Raw genomic sequence first — 22,220 nt, 5'->3', positions numbered from 1 at the left:
TCATGGGATGAATATGGGTTTCTAAACCATCAATCAGCCCCACACATCTAGTACACAGAAGGGATCCAAACAGATAGGAAACAAGTCAATTATGAACCTCCTTGTCCAATTTTGATAACGTGGACGGAACGGCAGGCTTATCTCTGAAAGGTTGTGGATCGTTGGTTAGTTGCAACACAGCGAAAATACAATTATTACCCAATGATAAAAGGGACTGTCCAGTCAAGGTTGTATCGAAAATATCTACTTTATTTATATCACTAAAGGCAGTTCTGGAACACTACACAATACAACCCACCCTGTAAAGGAATGCACAGGACAGACCGTTTCAAAGAAGGAAAATGGATGCACTCTGGATACTGACAGCAGGGTAGTTGGTAAAGCAATCCGTCAACTGTTCATGGTTATTTGGTTTCAGCACCAAGGGAGCAAGGGTCGTAAATGTCACTATCCCAAGAGGAAAGGAAAAAACGAAGTATTGAACAAATATAGAGCTGTTCAAAACAGTCCCCGAGAATACATGGGAATCCGCTACTAAATAGAGCTGATCAAACCAGTCACCAAATACAGAGAATCAGCTACTAAATAGAGCTGATCAAAACAATCACCAAATACTGAGAATCAGCTACTGAATAGAGCTGATCAAAACAGTCACCAGAGACTATCTGAGAATCAGCTACTGAATAGAGCTGATCAAAACAGTCACCAGAGACTATCTGAGAATCAGCTACTAAATAGAGCTGATCAAAACAATCACCAAATACTGAGAATCAGCTACTAAATAGAGCTGATCAAAACAATCACCAAATACTGAGAATCAGCTACTGAATAGAGCTGATCAAAACAGTCCCCCGAGAATATATGGGAATCAGCTACTGAATAGAGCGGATCAAAACAGTCACCAAATACTGAGAATCAGCTACTAAATAGAGCTGATCAAAACAGTCACCAAATACTGAGAATCAGCTACTAAATAGAGCTGATCAAAACAGTCACCAAATACTGAGAATCAGCTACTAAATAGAGCTGATCAAAACAGTCACCAAATACTGAGAATCAGCTGCTAAATAGAGCTGATCAAAACAATCACCAAATACTGAGAATCAGCTACTGAATAGAGCTGATCAAAACAGTCACCAGAGACTATCTGAGAATCAGCTACTGAATAGAGCTGATCAAAACAGTCACCAGAGACTATCTGAGAATCAGCTACTAAATAGAGCTGATCAAAACAGTCACCAGAGACTGAGAATCAGCTCGTGAATAGAGCTGCTCAAAACAGTCCCCCGAGAATATATGGGAATCAGCTACTGAATAGAGCTGTTCAAAACAGTCACCAGAGACTGGGTTCTAGAATGTTTATTCGAATAATAAAAATATTCATTAAACAGGTAAATATAAAATATCACATAAAAACCATGCATTAATGCTAATAAAATACACAGGTGTTCAAAACATATATATCCACATGTTACAGCAAAGTTAAGATACAGTTACCAGCCTTTTCAAAAAGCCCCTTCCTAAAAACATTGCAACCTTCAGGTACGATAAGGCCAATGCAGTTGGTTTTGTTTCTGCCTTTAATAAGGCAATAAGAAGGACAATGCTGGCCTATGTTGGCGTAGGTCAGTACGTCTTAGAACTTGCAGTAAAGTCCACTCTCTAATAATTCTATACCCCGGGCAAAACAGAATAAAATGGGCCAGATCTTCAACAGAGGCATCACAAACCGGAGACCAAGGATCATCCGGATACCCTGTCCAATTTGCCGTGTTAGCACTCAAACGCAGGCAGTCAAACCTGGCCCTTTTGATGAGCCAACTCTGGTTGTCCACCCTGAGACCCAAATAAGGTACGGCTGAAAAGAGGGTGTCCCACTTATCTACTGGTGATTCCCATCTGCCTAGGAAGCCCGAGCTGCATTAGAGTAAATGCCCGCAAATTCCCTCATAACCACCAGCTTTGACGATCTCACCTCCCTAGATAGAAGCACCGTGGTGGCTGGAGGTACTACCGTCAGGATGACCCTGGACATATGCGTTCTGACAAATTTTAACCACCGTATTTTGTGCCACAGGTCCTTGCTCAGGGTTGCCTTTATGATAAAGTGGCACAACAAAGCCTTATTATTCCCCAGATTCTAAGCCATTATAAGCCAGGAGCAGCTGCCCACTCATCCTCCAAAGAATGCAACTCTAGTTCTCGGTGCTCTGATGCTTATGGTATCGATTTTCCTTAGCCTGCGTGTCGCCAGGCTTTACATACCCCTAGAGCACTGCACCATAAAGGGCGGCCGCCTTAGCTTGCATAGAATCCACTTTAAGTGTCGATTCCAGGTGCTGACCCTTACACCTTGAGGAAAAACGGGCAAGACCCACCCCAAGTATTGGCTTAGTTTCAAAGACTGTTTGGTTACATGTGTCTTATTGGTTAAAGACTCTGAACATCTGGCACCCAAATAGTCGTATTCAGTTACCCTCTGAAATATGTCACCTTTACAGGTGATGGGGCACATTTTGATGGACTTCCTGCCCCCACTACAGCTCATGACCGCAGATTTTACAGAGTTAATTTTAAGGCCTAGGCTGGTCATGAAGGTGGCATAAGCGTCCACCAAGGCCTGTAGTGCCGAGCGTTCTGGCCATAAGCACTGTATCGTCGGCACAGGCCAGGACCGGGAACGGTCTGCCCCGCCCCACCCCTTTGCAGAAAGTCCCCCGCAGTGTTCAATAATGCACGCAGCACCCCATTAATATATAGGGTAAAGACTAGAGGAGCCAATACAAACCCCGACGTACACCAAGTATAATGTCGAACCATTCGGTGCACCTCCCCCCTGGTCCAAACTGAACATTGGCCTTAGTGTTTGAATGGATCTCCCGCTGAACTTTCACAATATCTGCTGGACACCCCATGGACTCGAGCACGGCCACAACTTGGCACGATCCACCTGGTCGAAGGCCGTGCTTAGGTCCATAAAAGCAAGAGGGACCACTTAACCCCTACAGAAGACAAAATTGGATATCACTAGATACAAATTGAGCACCTGCTCCATGGTGCCCAAACCAGGGCGAAAAGCAAATTGTCTATCTGTAGAGGGTTGTTCCCAGTGAGTGAGCGCTCCAAATGGCCCAACAGCACTCGTAGAAACATTTTGAAGACTGTATCCAGCAAAGAAATGGGCCACTATGAAGGAGGTTTGGAAAGATCCCCCTTTTTAAAAATGGGGAATATTGTTGCAGTCTTCCAGGACGGTGGATAATGCCATGTGCTTACGCCAGCATTGAAGGCCATGGTCAGCTGATCAAAACAGTCACCACAGACTGAGAATCAGCTACTGAATAGAGCTGATCAAAACAGTCACCAGAGACCGAGACCGAGAATCAGCTTCTGAATAGAGCTGATCAAAACAATCACCAGAGACCGAGACCGAGAATCAGCTACTGAATAGAGCTGATCAAAACAGTCACCAGAGACCGAGACTGAGAATCAGCTACTGAATAGAGCTGATCAAAACAGTCACCAGAGATTGAGACTGAGAATCAGCTACTGAATAGAGCTGATCAAAACAGTCACCAGAGACTGAGACTGAGAATCAGCTACTGAATAGAGCTGATCAAAACAGTCACCAGAGACTGAGACTGAGAATCAGCTACTGATTAGAGCTGATCAAAACAGTCACCAGAGACTGAGAATCAGCTACTGAATAGAGCTGATCAAAACAGTCACCAGAGACTGAGACTGACAATCAGCTACTGAATAGAGCTGATCAAAACAGTCACCAGAGACTGAGAATCAGCTACTGATTAGAGCTGATCAAAACAGTCACCAGAGACTGAGACTGAGAATCAGCTACTGATTAGAGCTGATCAAAACAGTCACCAGAGACTGAGACTGAGAATCAGCTACTGAATAGAGCTGATCAAAACAGTCACCAGAGACTGAGACTGAGAATCAGCTACTGAATAGAAGTTGGTGAAAACCAAAGTCCAGGAGAAGGAAGTCTCTCTCCCATCGTGATTGTAGTGGTAGGGTGAGTTAAGGTTAGTTTTGGGAAGTGGACAGATTCTGGCAAGACATTCACTGATGAGTGAGCACCTTGGTTTTGGAAGGTAGGGAATCCTTATAGCATAGGATGCATAGCATGCGTCCTTCTGACCCGCCACACCCGTTATATATTCTGCTCTTTCCTTACTTACTTCTCCTCAGAAAGGAATATGTCAATTCCGTGTCAGCTTTTCTACAGGGCGGCGAGAGGCTTACTTGGGAAGTGCTTCTTGGCGCTGGTGAAACGCCACATCTATAAAGAAGAGTCTGTGGGATTAGTATTCAATGTAGATTTCCTCCATTTTATCTGGAGTGGACCTGCTTTAAAATACTATTTCACCTTTTTAAGTTTGGCAATTAGGGGTGGTTAAACACTACTTAATAGCCGAAAATGTTGCATTGCAGTACAGCTAGGGAGGCGAGGACCTGTACGGCGGGAGACAGCTTCTGGGTGTTTGGCTATGCAAATTCCATATGGCCATTCCCACCTGCCCCTCCCCGCTGAACCCACAACCTCATGGAATATCTTTGAGCTAGCCCTGTCAAGAAAGAACCTCATGCTTTGTTTTGTGACGGGCCTGCCAGTGTTATTTCTAAGCAGTCTTTTGAGAGTGCATAGGTTAATTGCAGAGCTAAATGTGCCACTTGGGTAAGAATAATGTGTTTAAGCGCGCCTTCGACCCCTTGATTCCTTGCAGAGAGGCCATGTTGACAAAGCCAACTGTTTTGGCACGTGCCAGGCACAGCCACAATATGCGCTGGTGCTCACCCAGCTTCCCAGGTGTTGGCCCAATAGAGCCAGGTGGCATCTTCAACACAAAAGACAGAAAGGCTTTTTTTAAATGTCTGTCTATCAGCCACCCCGAACTGCTTACTCCTATTCTTGGACGTTTCCATTAGAATTAGGCCTTTTTCTGGTTCGTGGCAACATAAAATGTCAGGTTATCCCAACACCCCTCCCGCCACCTTCCCTCTCTCCCGTAAAACTATTACCTTGCGAGTAAAGAGTGCAGTGCGGGAGCCGCGGGCAAAGGAGTGGCGGCCACGGGACTGGGAGGGAATGGAGCAGGTGAGAGAGACAGAGCGGGAGATGGCGACGGGCGCTGCGGCAGACACTGAGCAAGAGCCAGAGAGGAACTGGCAATCCAGCAGGAGGGGACTGGGGACAGAACAGACAGGGAATACTCACAGCTTTCATGAACCCACTGAGCTACCGAAGCCTCTCACTGGTCCCGAGCTTGGCGAGCGAGGAGCGTCCGGCACACGCCGGCGGAAACTCATCCTTTCTGTGACTCCGAGGACACATTCCCTGGCGTGCAGGACAGGCAGAGCGCTTCAGCGCCTGGAAGCTGGTCTCTAAACGCTGGTGACAGCTGCTCTCTGCTGGTGCACGCACAGCCGTGTGCCATGCAGGGCTCTTGCGTTAGGTTCTGGGGAAATCCGGCCCAATTCCTGCATTGCCCCCCCCTTGCCATAAAAGGAAGAGTTTGGGAAGCCCGGCAGTCACAGCCGCCCCCCCACCCCCCCCACACACACTTTGTCGCATCTGCTATTCTCGTTGGCCCGATGCTCCCGGCCAGGGCGCTGTTATTCTACTGTCCCCGGGGCAAGATATGCGAGTTATATGCAGCAATAAATTGGGGTTACACACATGTTTTTGGCGCATGATGTCATGTGCTCCCAGCATGCCAGGCTGCTGGACTGCGCCTGCAGCCGGGAAGCCCACCCAGCTGCCCCCAAAGGATCTTCTGCTTTTACACCAGACACTCGCCCCACGGGGCGCAGCCTTTGACCCCGGTGACGTCATAGGCGGGACATCACAGGAAGTGTGAAGTTACAAGCATGGACCTGTGGGCGTAAGGGGCCAAGAAGACTTGTTTTTCTCATGACACTGCTGTGGAAGGTGTTAAATTAATCATAATCAAATGCTTTTTCCTCCTCCACATGGCAAGAAGAATTCTACCTTTCCTCTCCTTCACGCACAAAACACTCACTATGGTTGCCCTCATCATGTCAAAAATCGACTACGCAAACAGCCTCTACCTCGGAATACCAGAATACCTCCTGAAGAAAGTGCAACAGATCCAAAATGCAGCAGCAAGACTAGTCCTCAAACTATCCAGAAGAGACCACATCACTCCAGCCCTAAAAACATTACACTGGCTCCCAGTAAAACATCGCATCACCTTCAAAACAATGTGCATAACGCACAGGGCAATCAGTGGACAAGGAGCAGAATTCCTACAAAAGAAAATAATCTACAAACCAGAGAGGCCCCTCCGATCAAGCAACAAAATCTACCTGGAACTCAAACGATACCTTAAGAAAAAGGCACCTCCTTCTACCAATTAGCCGCAAAAACCTGGACCATCCCAAAAGAAATAAGAAACACTGAAGATCACCTAAAATTCAGGAAATCACTAAAAACCTGTCTCTTCAACACCACAGACTAAATCTGGAAACCAAAACCAAAAAAAGGATGACTAAACTGGACATCCCCGACCCGAGAGGGTAACTCACACAGCACCTGGACGGCTGACACCGGACAGACTGGAACACAGGCGGCACGCACGAAGACTGAGCCAACTAACCCAGACAATCGTACCAAGACTTTCACCCGCCCCTTAGTTACCGCCAGGTACCACAGTGGAGTGGAATTGACGAGATATTGGCAATCACCACACTACCTGAGAGGTTGACACTGGCAGGTGCACTGGCCACAGGAGGATGAAGGGAGGATAAGAGGAGCTATGAGAGAGCAGGTTAGAGGTGGGGGCCAGAGGAGTAAGGAACCTTGTATGCCAGTCGGACCGAGATCAGGACAGAGCCGCACCAGGGGAGACTGCGCAAGCCGACCGCATAAACTCGGGATAGAGACGCAAACTAACCAACCCTACTAACAATCTCCCTTTCTGCATACACCTCTCAAACTCCAAACCAAACACAACCAAAACCTACAGCACAACAAACCGCACAAACTTCACTACACTGCAACAACAAAACAAAAACACACAGTCTTGCACAACAGTACATGACGACTACCGTCCGCAAACACCCCAGGCCCAGCCAACAGACCCACCGGGCTGAGGCCGCCAACAGCACATCACAGCTCTCTTGTACTTTTCCTGCTTCCTCCCACTAACTCCCCTCCCTTCCTCTTTCAGAACCGCCAGAGCGCCAAGGGACCACTCTGGTGGTGATAGTGCACGGTACAAATGTCCTTTAACATTAACATTAACATTTGACTGGCGACCCAACCTGCCACCAGTGGGAGCAGTGACGCCAAACTCTATGCCACTCTCCCCCTATACAAGTTCCCCCTTTTCCCGCTTAATCAGTAGGAGACAGATGTTTTCCCTGCGTGCCCCCTGTGACGAATCAGCTTCCGGGGCACCAGTGGTCCAGGGATGAATATGGCTTCTAAACCATCTATCAGCCCCACACCTCTAGTACACCAGAAGGGATCCGAAAAGATTGGAAACACAAATTATCAATACAAATATCTACTTTATTATTACTACAACAGACAGTTCTAGCACACTACAATTACAACCCACACTGTAAAGGAAGACAGAGGACAGAGACACAAAGGAAAGGGAAGCACTCTGGATACTGACAAGAGGGTAAAGTAATCAGTCTTAGAATTCAAGATTATTTGGTTTCATCACCAAAGGGGCAAAGGGTCGTAACTGTCTCTAGGGGCCTTCGGAGAAGGACCAGGAGGGCAGAACCACAATGTACCTGGTGCTGAAGAAGTTCTGGGTGCTCGACAGCGTTGAGGCGTTTCCAGGGCTCTTCGCAGCCCGTGAGACAGAGTTAGTGGCGGGAGACTGCTGTGGGTACCAGGCGACAGGCAGTTCGTCAAGTGAGGCTGGACAGACGTCTGCAGGCTGTCCAGCACGGCGGCTCGGGCCCAAGAATCGTCTCTATGCTGATTGGCGGATCTGGAATGCTGGTAGAGGCATCTTGGACGGCTCTGGTGACTGCGGCGTGACAACAATCAGCGGTGCAGCCGGATGCGGTTCAAGGACTCGACTGTCTCGAAATTGTCCTTAAAAAGATGGACGCTGGATGATGCTTGTGTGACACTCATCCTAGCTTCTTTGCAGGGCTCGTGTCCTTTCAAGGCGGACAGCCCAAGGGTCAGGAAGGTGTTAGCAGGCAACAGCCTTGTCCTTTGTCCAGAGACTCTCCGGAACGTCCCACCTATGAAGCTTACTGCCAGAACCTAGCAGGGCATGCTGTGTGCTGGCTGGGTACCAGTCCTGGAGCTGCTGGATGGGTCCCCTGAGTTGGTCTCTCCCTCTGTTACGTGGGAGATGTTTAGGGGAGGGATCTTGCACCCCTCTTGGAACTCCTGGCTTTCCTTCACTGGCAGAAGATGTAAGGTAGACTGTACCTTCAGCTCGGGTCCAGATTAGTCCTCCTTCTTACTCCTCCCGAAGTCTTCAGATCTGATCAGTGAGGGGGGGCGCAGCCCTGTTTTAAAGCCAAACGGGCCCCAGTGATTGGTGCAGGCTATACCCACCGTAATGATCCAATCCTGGGTCCCCACCAACAATCTTCAGTGATGCTTCAGGTCAGAATCAGAAGACTTGGCAACAGACTGGGGAAGGACAACATATACTTCTAAGTCCCACCTTGTACATCGAAGTGTCTCCCTAATTAACTGAGGCCTATGCCGTGCTTGGTCACAACATGGCCCTCATTTGAAGTAGGGGGCGGCAGGCAGACTTTTGTCTCCTACAATTCACATACTTCCCTGCTCTGAAAGGAGTGGTTCCAGACAAGACAATCACTGCCCTTTCATACCAAGGAGTGGTGTTTGTACCAGGTTGACCCATTGCATTACAAAGAGGTGTTTGTCTGTGGTCTCCATTGTCACTTCCTGCACCCAGGCTTCCCTGAGGCCTGCTAATTAACATTCTTCAGTATTTGCAGCCACCAGCAAGGTTTGACAATGGAGATGCAAATCCATGGGGCCTTGAAATGCTAATCAGGCTGTCCACGGCCAGAGGCTTTTGATATACCCAAAGCTGTCAGGTGTCAGCTACACACGGCAGGGGAGGATGGCGCTGGTAAGCGGTGTCCTCCCAGAGTACATGACTATTTTTACATAATAAAAAGACAACTCCCAATTAAGCATTGCAGCCTTCACATCTCTCAATAAAAATTCTTTACATAAAATCATCCTGCGTACAGATGCAAAGGGCTCCCAAAATTCACCACCGCAATGGCCAATGATGCATAACGCCCAGGCAAAACGGGAATGTGTCCACAATACAGCACCTGTTACTTATTGTGAGCAGATGACTTACTGTGCGTCCAGAATGTTGCACGTTACACTTTTTAAATCAAGAGAATTATGGAACAGAACTTTAGGAGGCAACCAAGCTTCACTCATTCTTTCTAGCTATGTTTACATTTTTAAACATGCCTTTTCTACACTAATGTATTGGTTTTAATGTTTTGTCTGTTTTACAAAGTTACATATAACGTTTTTTGCATAATTATGTTTGTGCAAGATTTTTTGTAAGCCGTCGATGATGAGGCCATCCAGCTGAGGGTGACAGAGGGGTGTATATCCTCGCAATTCAGGAAACACCCGTTAAAGAAACCCCTCCCACTGCAGGAAATAGCTGAACTGGGCAAGAGTCTACGAACAGGTTGATGTACAAGCAGCCCAGATAAAAACCCCAAAAAGACAGACATTGTTGCTGCCATGGTCAATAGCCCCCAAGGGCAAGCCGGCCAGAGGGGCGCAGCCCCCCACCAAGACATCTGGAGTACTACTCGCCGGGCCCAACCCGAAAGACAATGCTATAGATGCGGGTTTGAATTCCCACACACGGGCCAATGCCCCGCCATCGGCCAAATGTGTATGAGGTGCGGCAGGAGAATCATTTTCAAATCATGTGCTGGGAGAGGGCCCCACTACTACCGGCATACAGACCGCCACTGCAATCGACTCCCCCCCGGAGATACGACTCGATGAGGGCGCCCAAGCTGCGGCCATACCCAGAAAGAGAAAGCACGAGAACCGGCTTCAGCAGAAACAGTGCAGCATATACAACGCACCCCGGATTAATTCGAGCTGTCGAGAACTTACAAGTTGACATCCCAGATAGAGCCTTTGACACCTCGGAACACCTCTTTGGCGCACAACCTTACCAAGGGGAAGACCAACAATGAGAATTCCCCACAGTTGACCCCTGTGAGAATCCTCAGACGGAAGAGGAACCACCAAATGCAGACCGATACTACGAGTATGACTGGTACAGTAAGGAATACGTCTGACTCATATATGACACGTACGACGATAGCACAGCCCGGAAGGTGACTGTACACCTAGGAGGACTTGACATGCCATTCCTCATTGACACAGGGGCCACCGTCAATGTGATGAATGAGAAAATGAATGAGACCATGGCAGGCACATGCCCATTGCACCATTCCCAAGCCTGCATTTTCCAGTGGGAACGCCCCTACCACTGAAATCCAAAAGGACAATTTCTGTGTGACCTAGTACACAGGGAGCACCGAGTCCCTGTCACGATTCATGTCATCAAGAGCCCAGTATGGGAAGATGCCTCCTGAGTTACAAGATGGGCACTGCGTTACAACTCATCAACCTCCAGTATGAACAGTCCGAGAAGATACAAGGCCTCCCGCCACAGGCCCAAACAATACGAGCCATAACTCAAAGGGCAGTGGACATGGACGAACTGAAAGGGATGTTTCCCAACCTATTTAAGGATGTAGGCATGCTGAAAGAAACAGACATATGCCTTCATATTGATCCCACAGTACGGCCCGTGCCGCAACACCTCCGAAGGATAGGGTTCCATCTCCAAGCAAAAGTGACGCAAGAGCTGCAACTGCTACTACAAAATGACATAATCGAAAGAGTGGAAGGCCCCACCCCGTGGGTGTCCCCCTTGGTGGAAGTCTCCAAACCAGATGGGCGCCTACGCCTCTGTGTCGACATGCAGATCCCGAACACAGCAATCCAAAAGGGAGCGACATCCTGGACCCAACATTGAGGACATTCTAGTAAGACTGAACCAAGCCACCCGATTCTCAAAGTTGGATCCAAACCAAGGATATCACCAGATGGTCATCGATCCCGCATCGAGGCCGATAACTACCTTCACGACTCACAAAGGCGTATTCCCCTATAAGCAGCTTAATTTCGGAATATCCTCGGCAGCCGAGATATTCCAAGAGACGATACGCAGGCTGATAGCACCAGTCACAAACACCTTCAACTACAGTGACGATATCTTGGTGTTTGGAGTCACTCAAGAACATCACAATAATGCACTAAGACAAGTATGCACTATCCTCCATGAGGCAGGCCTCACTCTCAATGGCCCGAAGTGCACCATTAACAAGCATAGTCTATGCTTATTCAGATACATATTCTCGGATCAAGGCTTCACAGTGGACCCAGAAAAGATAAGCACCATTGACGACCTGGACCCCCCGAAGGATGTATCTGAACTACGTTCCTTCCTAGGGATGGTGGGCTACTGCGCCCGGTACCTGCCCCACTATGCGACACTGACAAGCCTACTCAGACTACGCCTCAATAAGGACCTCCCCTTTACATGGGATGAACAATGTCAATAGTCCTTTGTCATGATCAAAAAGGAACTTGTAAACAACGATCAGCTCGCATATTTCAACCCGGAATGGCATACCGAAATCACAGTCGACGCAAGTCCCATCGGATTGGGTGCCATCTTGGCCCAGACCAATCCACACCAGAAGTCAGAGACACGCATAGTGGCGTATGCTTGCTGAGCGCTCACCCCCATTGAGCAGGCCTACTCCCAGGCTGAACGAGAGAGCCTGGTGGCAGTCTGGGCGTGCAAAAAATGTCACCACTTCATAATCGGAAGGACTTTTGTACGCATAACAGACCACCCAGCACTGCTATCACTCTTTGGGAATCTGAAAATCAAGATGCCCCCGCGCATAGAGAGGTGGGGCATTCGCCTTCAGGAGTATGACTACACCACTGCCCACAAGCCGGGCGGTGTAGCCATCCCGGCAGACTACTTATCGAGACACCCAGGCAATGCCCCGGACACGGATATGCAGCTGCAGGCCGAATAATACATTGCCTACCTATCCCTGAATGCCCTCCCTCCCTCCATTAGAAGGGAACAATTTGCTGAGAAGTGCAGAGCTGACCCTACCATTCAGGCGGCTATCCACCCCACGAACACCAACAGATGGTGCCACATGTCCACGGAACGCTTCCAAATGGGGAGGTGGACATGAGAGACCTACAGAGAATGGCAAGGATACACAGAGAACTGGTCACAACAGAACAAGGGACACTCCTGAGAGTGAACCGGCTAGTGGCCCCCCAAGAGTCTCAGGAAATCCCCTGTCATTATTGCACATGAAGGGTACAGAGGCATAGCCAGTACCAAGAAGATCCTGCGTAATCAAGTGTGGTTCCCCTACATGGACACCATAGTCGAGGACACACTGAAACACTGTATATCATGCCAGGTGACAGCGACAACCACACCGCCTTGTCTGCTCCAGATAGTTCCACTACCTGAAGGACCCTGGCAAAGGGTATCCATTGACTTTTACGGCCCCCTGGAAGAAGGGGGTCATCTTCTAGTGGCCATTGATGAATATTCCAGATTCCCCCTGGTGAAACAAGTCACAATCACAGCATTCCATCAAGTAGTGACAGTAGTGGATGAACTGGTCAGCGAGTGGGGCGTCCCCAACATTGTCAAAACAGACAATGGTCCGCCATTTCAAGGGCAAGAATTCAAGAAGTTTGCCGCACACTTGGGATTCCAACATCCGAGATTCACCCCACTGTGGTCGCAAGCCAGCGGCATGGTGGAGTGGTTCATGGCGACCATAAAGAGAGTGCGCCAGAAGGCTGCTGCAGACCTGGCGTCCATGCCTCAAGCAATATCCCAGATGCTAAGGAGCTACCCGAACATCCCTCATGAGGACCCATGATCAAATACAAACCACGAACATGACTACCTGAAGTGGAAGACTACACTCTGGAGGAAGACACTGAGATCAGGGAAAGGGAGCCCGAGAGGGGAAAGACCAAAGAATGGACAGACCAGAAGCAGAAAGCCAAGGAACATCAGATCCCTGTAGGCAAGGTTGTACTGGTCCAACAGACGCAACAGAGGAAGACAGACTCCAGGTACAGACCTGAGCCCCTAGTGGTCACCGAAGTCAGAGGACCCAGTCCATCGTCAGCAGAGCAGGAGCTCTGGCTGAGCCCTCCCGTCTTGCAGGAGCAGCACCCTCCTAACCTTCACCCTGCTGGGTGGCAAGGTAAGTTTCTGGGCATATTTACCAGCAGCCCCCAAGCCTACTCACGATCGAGCGGCATCCTGCCGCATATTAATCTCATCGTCCGCTTTACTGCCGAAAAAGTATCCTGATCATCTTCTTTGCTGGGAACACCAACGTTTTTTGCTTATTCGTGCTGAGTGCACTCGCCATTACATTACTCAAGGTTCACCCCTCTTTAAGATGGCCGTCCTGCTGAATGCAACCCCCCCAACCCGAGCCACCAAGCATAGGACCGCTTGGATTGGTTGCAGCAGTCACCATATATCCAATCACACCTCGGCGGCAGGCGAGCGCCAGCCCACGGAAGAAGGCCTAACGAAAAAGGCTCCTGACTGAGCTGACCGAGCCTGCCGTGCTGTGTGTTGCTCCAGGTCCCTAAGTTCCAGTCTTCTTTCTCTACCATATGTCCTCTCGCCGGCCCGCAAGCCTGTCAGCCTGGACCCCTGACCATTAGAGGCACTCACAGAATAACGTTGTCCCACATGTACCTCTGTACTGTGTGTATCACATCATGACGAGACCCATTAAGAGACTACTTGCACACTCCCCGTTGCCTTTACTTAGGACATTCTTGTAAGTTGTTCACACTACTGACCCAATATTGTTACCCTCACCACCACCACCACGTATATTATATCTTGAAACCTACTCATATTGTGTCACTCTGGCATCTGATTACTGCATATTGCCCACGACTCTACTGCCTGTATATGCCAATTCTCACAACTGGCCTCAATAGCACTGGTTATCGCAAGGCGCGTTATCTCTGCCTCGGCCCCCGTGCATCTACCCCTCCTTGGCAAACCACTTTGTGATACAGAGTAGCTTAGTACTGTTTGAAAGCCAGCCACTCTGCTCATATGCTTCACATTACATTCCTGTACATTACATCTGCTCTATAGCACATTCCGAATGTATTGACTAATTGCCAATTTGCCTGAATGTATTGACCAACTGCCTGGTACCCAGCCTCAAATGGCATTTTATCTGCTCATTTATTAAGCGTATTACTGCTAATTTGAATGTTGATGCCGTCACAGATGTGCCTGCTAACCTGCCTTGTACCATGCAATCTTTGCCTGCCTGTCACGCAGTTCCCCTAATCCATTGCTAGCCCTGCCAATTACTCATAGCAGTGCCTCGTTTAGGCCCTTGCAAATTGTACATCGCCTTAACCTACCTAACCCGTGGACACCTCTGAGGGTACAGTCGTGATGCACTGGCAAAGCCTTTCCTCTGTGGCTAATCACTTCGCCCTGCCTTTCATCCTCAAGTTATTAGTACTAACTGAGGTATCCTCTCTCTATCTCAACTCCCTACCTGCAGCCTTATTACACACCTGGACGCACACACCTCCACTACCCCATTGCGCCCCGCAACCAACGCTCACCACACCTCCCACCCTACATGCTCAAAGCCCTAGCACTACTCTGCTGATCAACCTACAGCATTTCCCCACCTTAGCTATGGCTACCCTTACCCATTCTACCAACCCATACCTCAATCCCCCAGTCCTCTGGCTCCAACACTTTGCCACCAAACCTACACCTACCCAACCTTGCACGGTATCCACGAGGAATTCCAGACTTGGTTCTAGACTCCCTCACGCCTCCTACCACTACATGAACTCTACTCGACAAACCAACCACTCACCTCCAACTGTAACAACTCTCACCACCGCTCTACCCACACCCATCACAGACACCAACCCAGATGAGAGCACCCCACTCGCCCCCAAAACTACAATCAAGGGAGCTTTCATTAAGGCCAGATCCCTCACCGGGCATGCACTTGACATTGCCGATCTTACTACAACACATGACCTTGACTTCATTGCCATCACAGAAACCTGGCTCCATGCTGCCTCAGGACCGCTACTCTCATTAGCTATCCCTACAGGCTACACCATCATCAGGTGTGATCGTAATACCAGCCAAACTAAAGGAGGTGGTATTGCCATCATACATACAAATTCTACAAACTTCTGCATCTCCCATGTGCATCAAATCACTTCAGCTGAAGTACTGACAGCTAAATTCTCTAACCCCGAATCAGACTATTACACTCCATCTTCTCTACAGGCCCCCTGGGCCCATATCCACCTTTGCTGAAGACCTATCCGATATTCTTGCCGTTAATACTAAAACTAAATTTCAAATCATTGTATTTGGAGACTTCAACCTGGGTCTCCAAGACACTAATGATACCCCAGCCTTTGATATCAATAATCTACTCTCTAATCTAGGCTTCACGCAGCATATTAACGAGCCCACACACTCCAAGGGCAGAATCTTGGACTGGATAGCGGACCTAAATTGTGAAATTAACATTGACTCTAACCAACCTTGTGAGTGGACAGACCACCACTTAATCACCTTTAATATCCCTGCCACAATTATTAGTACCACTCTAGACGTCGCTCCTGCGATCTCCACAAGAAATAAGCGAGACATAACTTGTGAAAAACTACTCCCACTAATTCTCCCAGTTCTCAACGAACACGCTTGCTTCCTCATGCGCTGATCCAACTGTCCCGGTAGACACGTTCAATCCAGCTATGCTGAAAGCCCTCAACCACGTTGCTCCCACTAAATCTAGAAAGCCTAGACCTCGGGCTCACCTTAACTCTTGGTTTACACCACAGCTGAGAATCCTACGCAAAGAAAAACGGAATTTAGAAGCGTGCTGGAAAAGCAATCCTACTGAAACAAATAAAGCAAGCATAGCCCGAGCCACTCTGAACTACAAAGAGGCCATACTTCAGGCAAAAAAAGGCCCCTTATAACAAACGTATCGAACAAGCCAAATCTAACACTAAACAGCTATTCAGAAAACTAAAAGAATTGGAATCCCCTGTCACCCTACCTGACACCTGTACCAAAGATACTACCTGGTGTACCAATATTCAAAAGGCGCTTCTTGGAAAAATAGCTTCTCTCCAAACTAAAATCAATGACAAAAAACCTGTCTGCAGATTGACCCGCAACCTAAAACCACTATGGTCAAAAACAACACCAATCTTGACTCCCTGAAACCATTCAGCTTTTCACCCCTTTCTATCTCTGAAGTTGAACATATTATTAACCACCTCAAACCTTCTAATTGTCAGGGTGACCTATGCCTTGCTCCTATTTTTAAGGAGGCCACTCATGATCTAGCTCCTTTCATTACTACTCTCATAAATTTCACATTTTGCTCTGGGATTGTATCTGACAGCCTGAAGGACGCCGGGGTCATTCCACTCCTTAAAAAACCATCACTGGATGCTAATATACCAACCAACTACAGGCCCATCACTACAGTGACATTTCTGCTAAAAATCCTCGATCAAGCTGCCTACCTGCAGATCCAAGATTGCCTGGAATCCAACAAACTCTTGGGACAGACAATCTGGGTTCCGTCCGCGGCACGGAGCGGAAACTGCCCTTATTGACCTTAAAACTCAGATTGAAGACCTAAATGATGAGGGTAAACTGGCCCTACTACTCCTACTAGATCTATCTGCGGCGTTTGACCTTGTAAATCACCAAATACTTAGTCGACGCCTCAAACTAGCTGCCCACTTCTCTGACAAAGCAATGGCCTGGATCAGTTCATTATTGGAAAACAGATCTATGAGGGTTTTCTCTCCCTCCGCGGCCGTGAAACCATCTCCAGTCACCTGTGGGGTCCCACAAAGATCGTGTGTTTCCCCCACACTGTACAACATGTTTACAAAGCCACTATTTGATATCCTGGATTATCTGGGTGTCATCTACACTAATTATGCAGATGACACCCAGATACTCATCCCCATTACAGGTGATCACACAACTGACACTCTTGCCGTTAACTCCATCTACCAAGTCATCCAAGCCTGGATGGCGCAACATGAACTTTGTCTGAATGACGAAAAGAGAGAGCTTCTCATCCTAGGCTCTCACCAAAGACTCAACAAATAAGACCCCTCGTTTAAATCTTTCATCATTGATGGTAATATCATCAAAGTCACAAAGGACACTAAAACGCTAGGCATCTATATTGACTCCACCCTCTCTCTTGCCAGACAAACTTACGCAGTCTCCTCTGCTGCATCATACACATGTAAGCTCATCACAGCTTGCCGTCCATTCTTATCACCAGCCAATTGTACCACACTAGCCAGGACACTGGTTATGTCCAGAATTGACCATTGCAACGCCCTGTATCTTGGTACCAACCTCTGCAATAAGCTACAGATCATCCAAAACAATCAACGCCATAGGAGCTGCTCTAAATATCCACAGGAGCCAACACATCTCTGACACCAGACAAAGCATCCGATGGCTCTCAGTAACACAAAGAATCTCTCTGAAAGCACTCGCTCTAACTTATACATGCCTCACTGACCAAGCGCCAAGCTACTTGCCCCATAGATGTTCTATCCACACCTCCAACAGACCCCTCAGAAGCGCCCAGACCAACTGCCTCTCCATCCTCCGGTTCAACCTGCAGAGATCGGGCGGGATCAGCTTCCTAGTCATGGTGGCGAAACTCTGGAACTCGCTCCCCAACCCACTTAGGGCTGAACCCTCATTCGTGCCTATGGCTTATTCATGTGTAAATATGTAATTAACTGTCCTTACAATCTGTATATGTATATCATTTTGTAAATGCTTCTTTTTTATTCTTATTTTGTTGTAACCTAAGTGATGCGCCCGGATGCCCTTGGGCCTGGTGCACTATATAAATAAATAAAATACAAATGATCACGGCCACTGGAGAGCAGGGGGACATAACAAGGAACGCATTGTTCTTTCGGAAATTGTTCCAAGAAGATTAGGAAGATGAGACACCCGTGCCGGAAGGAGACACGGAGGGCGACACAGCCCAGCCGGAACCACCTGAAGACCCTCCGCTGGAGGCGCCAGACGAAGAAGCTGGTGCCCCACCCGGCCGGCCACAAAGAAACATACGCAGGACACCCCACCTCATCGAACAGATGTAGGCCAAGAACAATCGTGATAAGTAAGGGGGGTGTTGGAGCCTAATGGGGCAAAGTCCCCTTAAGGGAGAAGAGCAAGAGACTGGGGTAGGCACTGAGGGAGGGGATGGCAAGGGGACACACGTGGAGGAGGTTGTTAATGTATAGGAATAAAGGAGTTAAGACGTGCATCCATTGTCAGTGTTTCTTTGGCATACTGAGCCCCGCAGGAGACATAACACTGTGCTTCATGTTATATGATCGCCATCAGTTCACAGAAGTCTTTTTTCCATGGCGGCTGTCAGGTGATGCGAGCTCCAGCATCACATTGGCTTAACCAACACAGCAGAAAGGAAAGGGTGGAGTCTCCATCCCGCTCTGAGAACAGAGGACCAAGTGTGGAGTAACTCACATGCAGGGGTGTTGCTAGGTCTGGAAAAGATCCGGGACTAGGCTAAGGACGGGGCTCGGAGACAGTTAGCCTTTTGGTTGTAGCCCGAGCATTTATCCAGGGTTACAACCAAAAGGCCTGGGGCTAAAGCCGCCTCGACCCCCGCACCCCTAAGCAACGCCCCTGCTGACATGTATACCATTCATTTCTATTTCAGTCGTCAGGACCCTCTTCTATAAACCAGTCTCCCGAGGCCTTCTCTCCAGCGCTGAAATACCCAGAGCAGTGGCCGCTCGTCTTTTTTTTTTAATGGGGGGGTCAACTATTTATTACAAATGCGCATACTACCAAGCGTAGTGAGGGAGATTAGCTCAACAATGGGATGTTTGGGGTTCTCCCCCTATTGGGGGACACACTTTTTGTGAAAAAATAGGTAAAAGCCATAAAATTGCAATCGTTTTTGTAAGCTAACACATACAAAAAAATATCCAACAGCACGCAAGAGCATTCCCAAACATATTTTCATAATGCCTTTGCCCGCCATGTATGCCAACATTCTTGCAGTGTAATAAGATATTTCCATGCTGGCTGTGCCCACAATATATGCCAGTATTCCCACATATCACACTCCAGGCGACCCTGCCCATAATGTCAGTAATTGCACTTTCAGAAAACATGCCCATGCTGGCAGCAACAAGAAATGCCAGCAAAACCCCTTGCTGCTGCCTCAATGACACTCCATCCCCTTTACACACTCCTGCCCCCAAGCCCAACCGCATTCACTGACACTCCTCCCCTAGCCTGGATACAGTGAAAAAAAAACAAACACAAACACAAAAACACACAAAAACACACAAAAACACACACACACACACACACACACACACACACACACACACACACACACACACACACACACACACACACACACACACACACACACACACACACACACACACACACACACACACACACACACACACACACACACACACACACACACACACACACACACACACACACACACACACACACACACACACACACACACACACACACACACACTTCAGTGATACATGTGGAGACACGTTTGCATGCGCACACATTAGCATGCATGCAGATCACACGTATGCATATATGTTTTTTCCTTTGCTTAACTGCTCGTCACCACATCACAATGCCTCAGATCCAGATTCCTGCCTCACGCCATGCACTGGATGACTTGCACCTCAAACGTGGGAGGCAGGGGAGTATCAAACACCTTTGCCCGAATCCTTGTGCCTGCAGTGCATGGCAGAACTCTGGTAAATCACCACCCAAGACCGTCCTTACAAGCGGGGCTACATAAAGGAGATTCCTATACTATTTCCACCTGCATTACCCCAGCCTGCATCGCCAATAGGCCGTGCCAGCCACAAGAAGCAAATGGCCCCAGCCCTGCACGACTCTTTAAGCATGTGGAGCCAGGAGTACTCCAAGTAAGGGGCACCTTAAGCCCCCCCAACATGAGTGCTTCCTCCTCGGTGCAGTGCAGACAAGGGAGCAATCCAGTTTTTCACTGGGCTGGCTCAAGTTCTCAATGATGCAGGGCAGGTAGTTGCCCTGTGAAACATTATGACCCAGAAGCCACTGCGCACTGCTTCTAAAACTGGCAGTGAGCAATCATCTTGCACGAGCAGGCAACCAATAACTAAGGTTTAGATAGTGGCTACTGCTAGGAAGGCCTGGTATCAAACAGTGAAGACAGACACAAGTGATCACAGTTCAATGGTGTTTATTGCACTTCAATGGGTTGGTTGAACGCCTTTCTAAACGTAAATCTAAAGATTGGAGCAAGCTACGAACATCAAATAATAACTCAGTCATGGTGGAGTCTCTATCAAAATAAAAGGCCCTACATTAATAAACCTATTACCAATTCTTACTTCTAAAAACAAAATGTGTGGCAAAAATAAAAGTGTTCTCGAAATATGTCAGGATATTTGAGCAGTTGGCTTCCCTTCCCCACATTTTCTGCACAGGACAAGGCGGCACGTTTGAGATTCACACACACTCTGACTTCTTGGCCATGAGGAAACAGTTCAAAGCACAGGTATCAGGGCCTTCTGCCAAAGTCTCTCTCCCACTGACAGTCTCTTATTGCAGAGGGCCTGACGTAGCAAACACCAAAGTTACTTTCTTCTCAGGATTTTCACATTCGCAGGTTTGCTATTGGTCTCCCTCATTCGGGCATGGACCACAGATCCCTCGCGTTCGGGTTCAGATCCCTTTAGCACAATGTTCACAATTGGTCTCTCTGGTTCGGCCTCGACCACGGATCCTCAAAGACTTTTCAATGTGAAATGGGTTTTGCTTAAACCGTCGCAGGACCACTTTGATTCACACCAATTCTTATTTTTTATATCTTTTACTTTTGTTTCTGCCACTTCTTGGTTGAATATTTTACAGAGACCTTCGATCGAGCACGCTTGCGGTGCCGGACCATTGTCACGAATATTGTATCTTCTTTGCTACAGTTCAAACATCCATCAGCTGCTAGGCTGTCCTCACGTCTTTCACCATACGCGTTCAGCAATCTTTATCCTTACTCTTTGTATACAATCTTGCCGCTTGCCACCTTGGCTTCAACACATACAGCTCTGGGCCAACACAAAGTGACCCGTTTATCTCCGGGAGAGCTGTAGGCACCCTCCTCCTCCGACACTACCTCCAGTTTCAGGAGGAGCCTCCCAAGCCTTTCCCGCCTCTTACTCGTAGGACCTCCTCGTCAGACCCTTGGGATGTCTGCCTTCAGACTGGTTTGTCTTAGTGGGTCTGTCCTGCGGTCCTGTTTCTCTGGATTTTGGAAAACCTTTCCTTGCCTCGCACAGACCTGGTTCCAGCTAGGTGTGTTAATCAGAACTTCAGGTTTGTTGCATCTTTTGTATGCTCGGTTCATGGTCGCAATATAGATCTGCCCCTCAGAACAGCTCACTCTATGGGTTCTCGCGCAGACCTGTACTTATCTGGGTTTCTCAATTATGTGGTTCTCCGGGTGCCTCCTAGACCAGGTTTGCGATTTCTGTGCAGAACCTACAGAGCTCTAGATCTCTCAGAGACCTGTGGTTCTCTGGATTCTATGAGTCCCCCTGACCTGTGGTTCTCTGGATTGTATGGGTCCCTCGGACCTGTGGTTCTCTGGGGTTCTTCTCTCTTTCCCCTACTCTGGGGTTCTTCCATCTCCCTACTCTAGGGTTCTCCCCTCTCCCTACTCTGGAGTTCTCTCTCTCTCTGTGTCTCTCTCTCTCCCGACTCTGTGTTTCTTTGCCTTATTACTCCCTACTTTGGGGTTCTTCTCCTTATGCCCTACTCCAGAGTTCTTCTCTGTCTCTCTCTACCTACTCTGGGGTTCTTCTTCTTACTCCATACTCTGGGGTTCTTCTCTCTCTCCCCCTACTCTGGGGCTCTTCTTACTCCATACTCTGGGGTTCTCGCTCTCTCTCCCTA

General features: G+C 48.3%; 1 protein-coding gene across 4 annotated transcripts in view; it reads right to left on the bottom strand.

The window, feature by feature from the left end:
* The window catches only part of SLC25A21 (solute carrier family 25 member 21), a 991,659-nt gene that overhangs the window by 779,578 nt on the left and 189,861 nt on the right, over window positions 1-22,220 (bottom strand). The window contains exon 1 of one of the 4 annotated variants that reach the window (XM_069638418.1): window positions 5,237-5,465. The exons of the other annotated variants lie outside the window; for them this stretch is intronic. The gene's annotated coding sequence lies outside the window, so the exon portion shown is untranslated. Of the gene's footprint in view, window positions 1-5,236; window positions 5,466-22,220 lie in introns of those variants that run through there. 4 annotated transcript variants of the gene reach the window in all.

The sequence above is a fragment of the Ambystoma mexicanum genome, chromosome 14 (assembly GCF_040938575.1).
Source record: "Ambystoma mexicanum isolate Mex_15411 chromosome 14, UKY_AmexF1_1, whole genome shotgun sequence".
NCBI classification, from domain to species: Eukaryota; Metazoa; Chordata; class Amphibia; order Caudata; family Ambystomatidae; genus Ambystoma; species Ambystoma mexicanum.
This window is presented reverse-complemented; position numbering and strand designations above follow the sequence as displayed.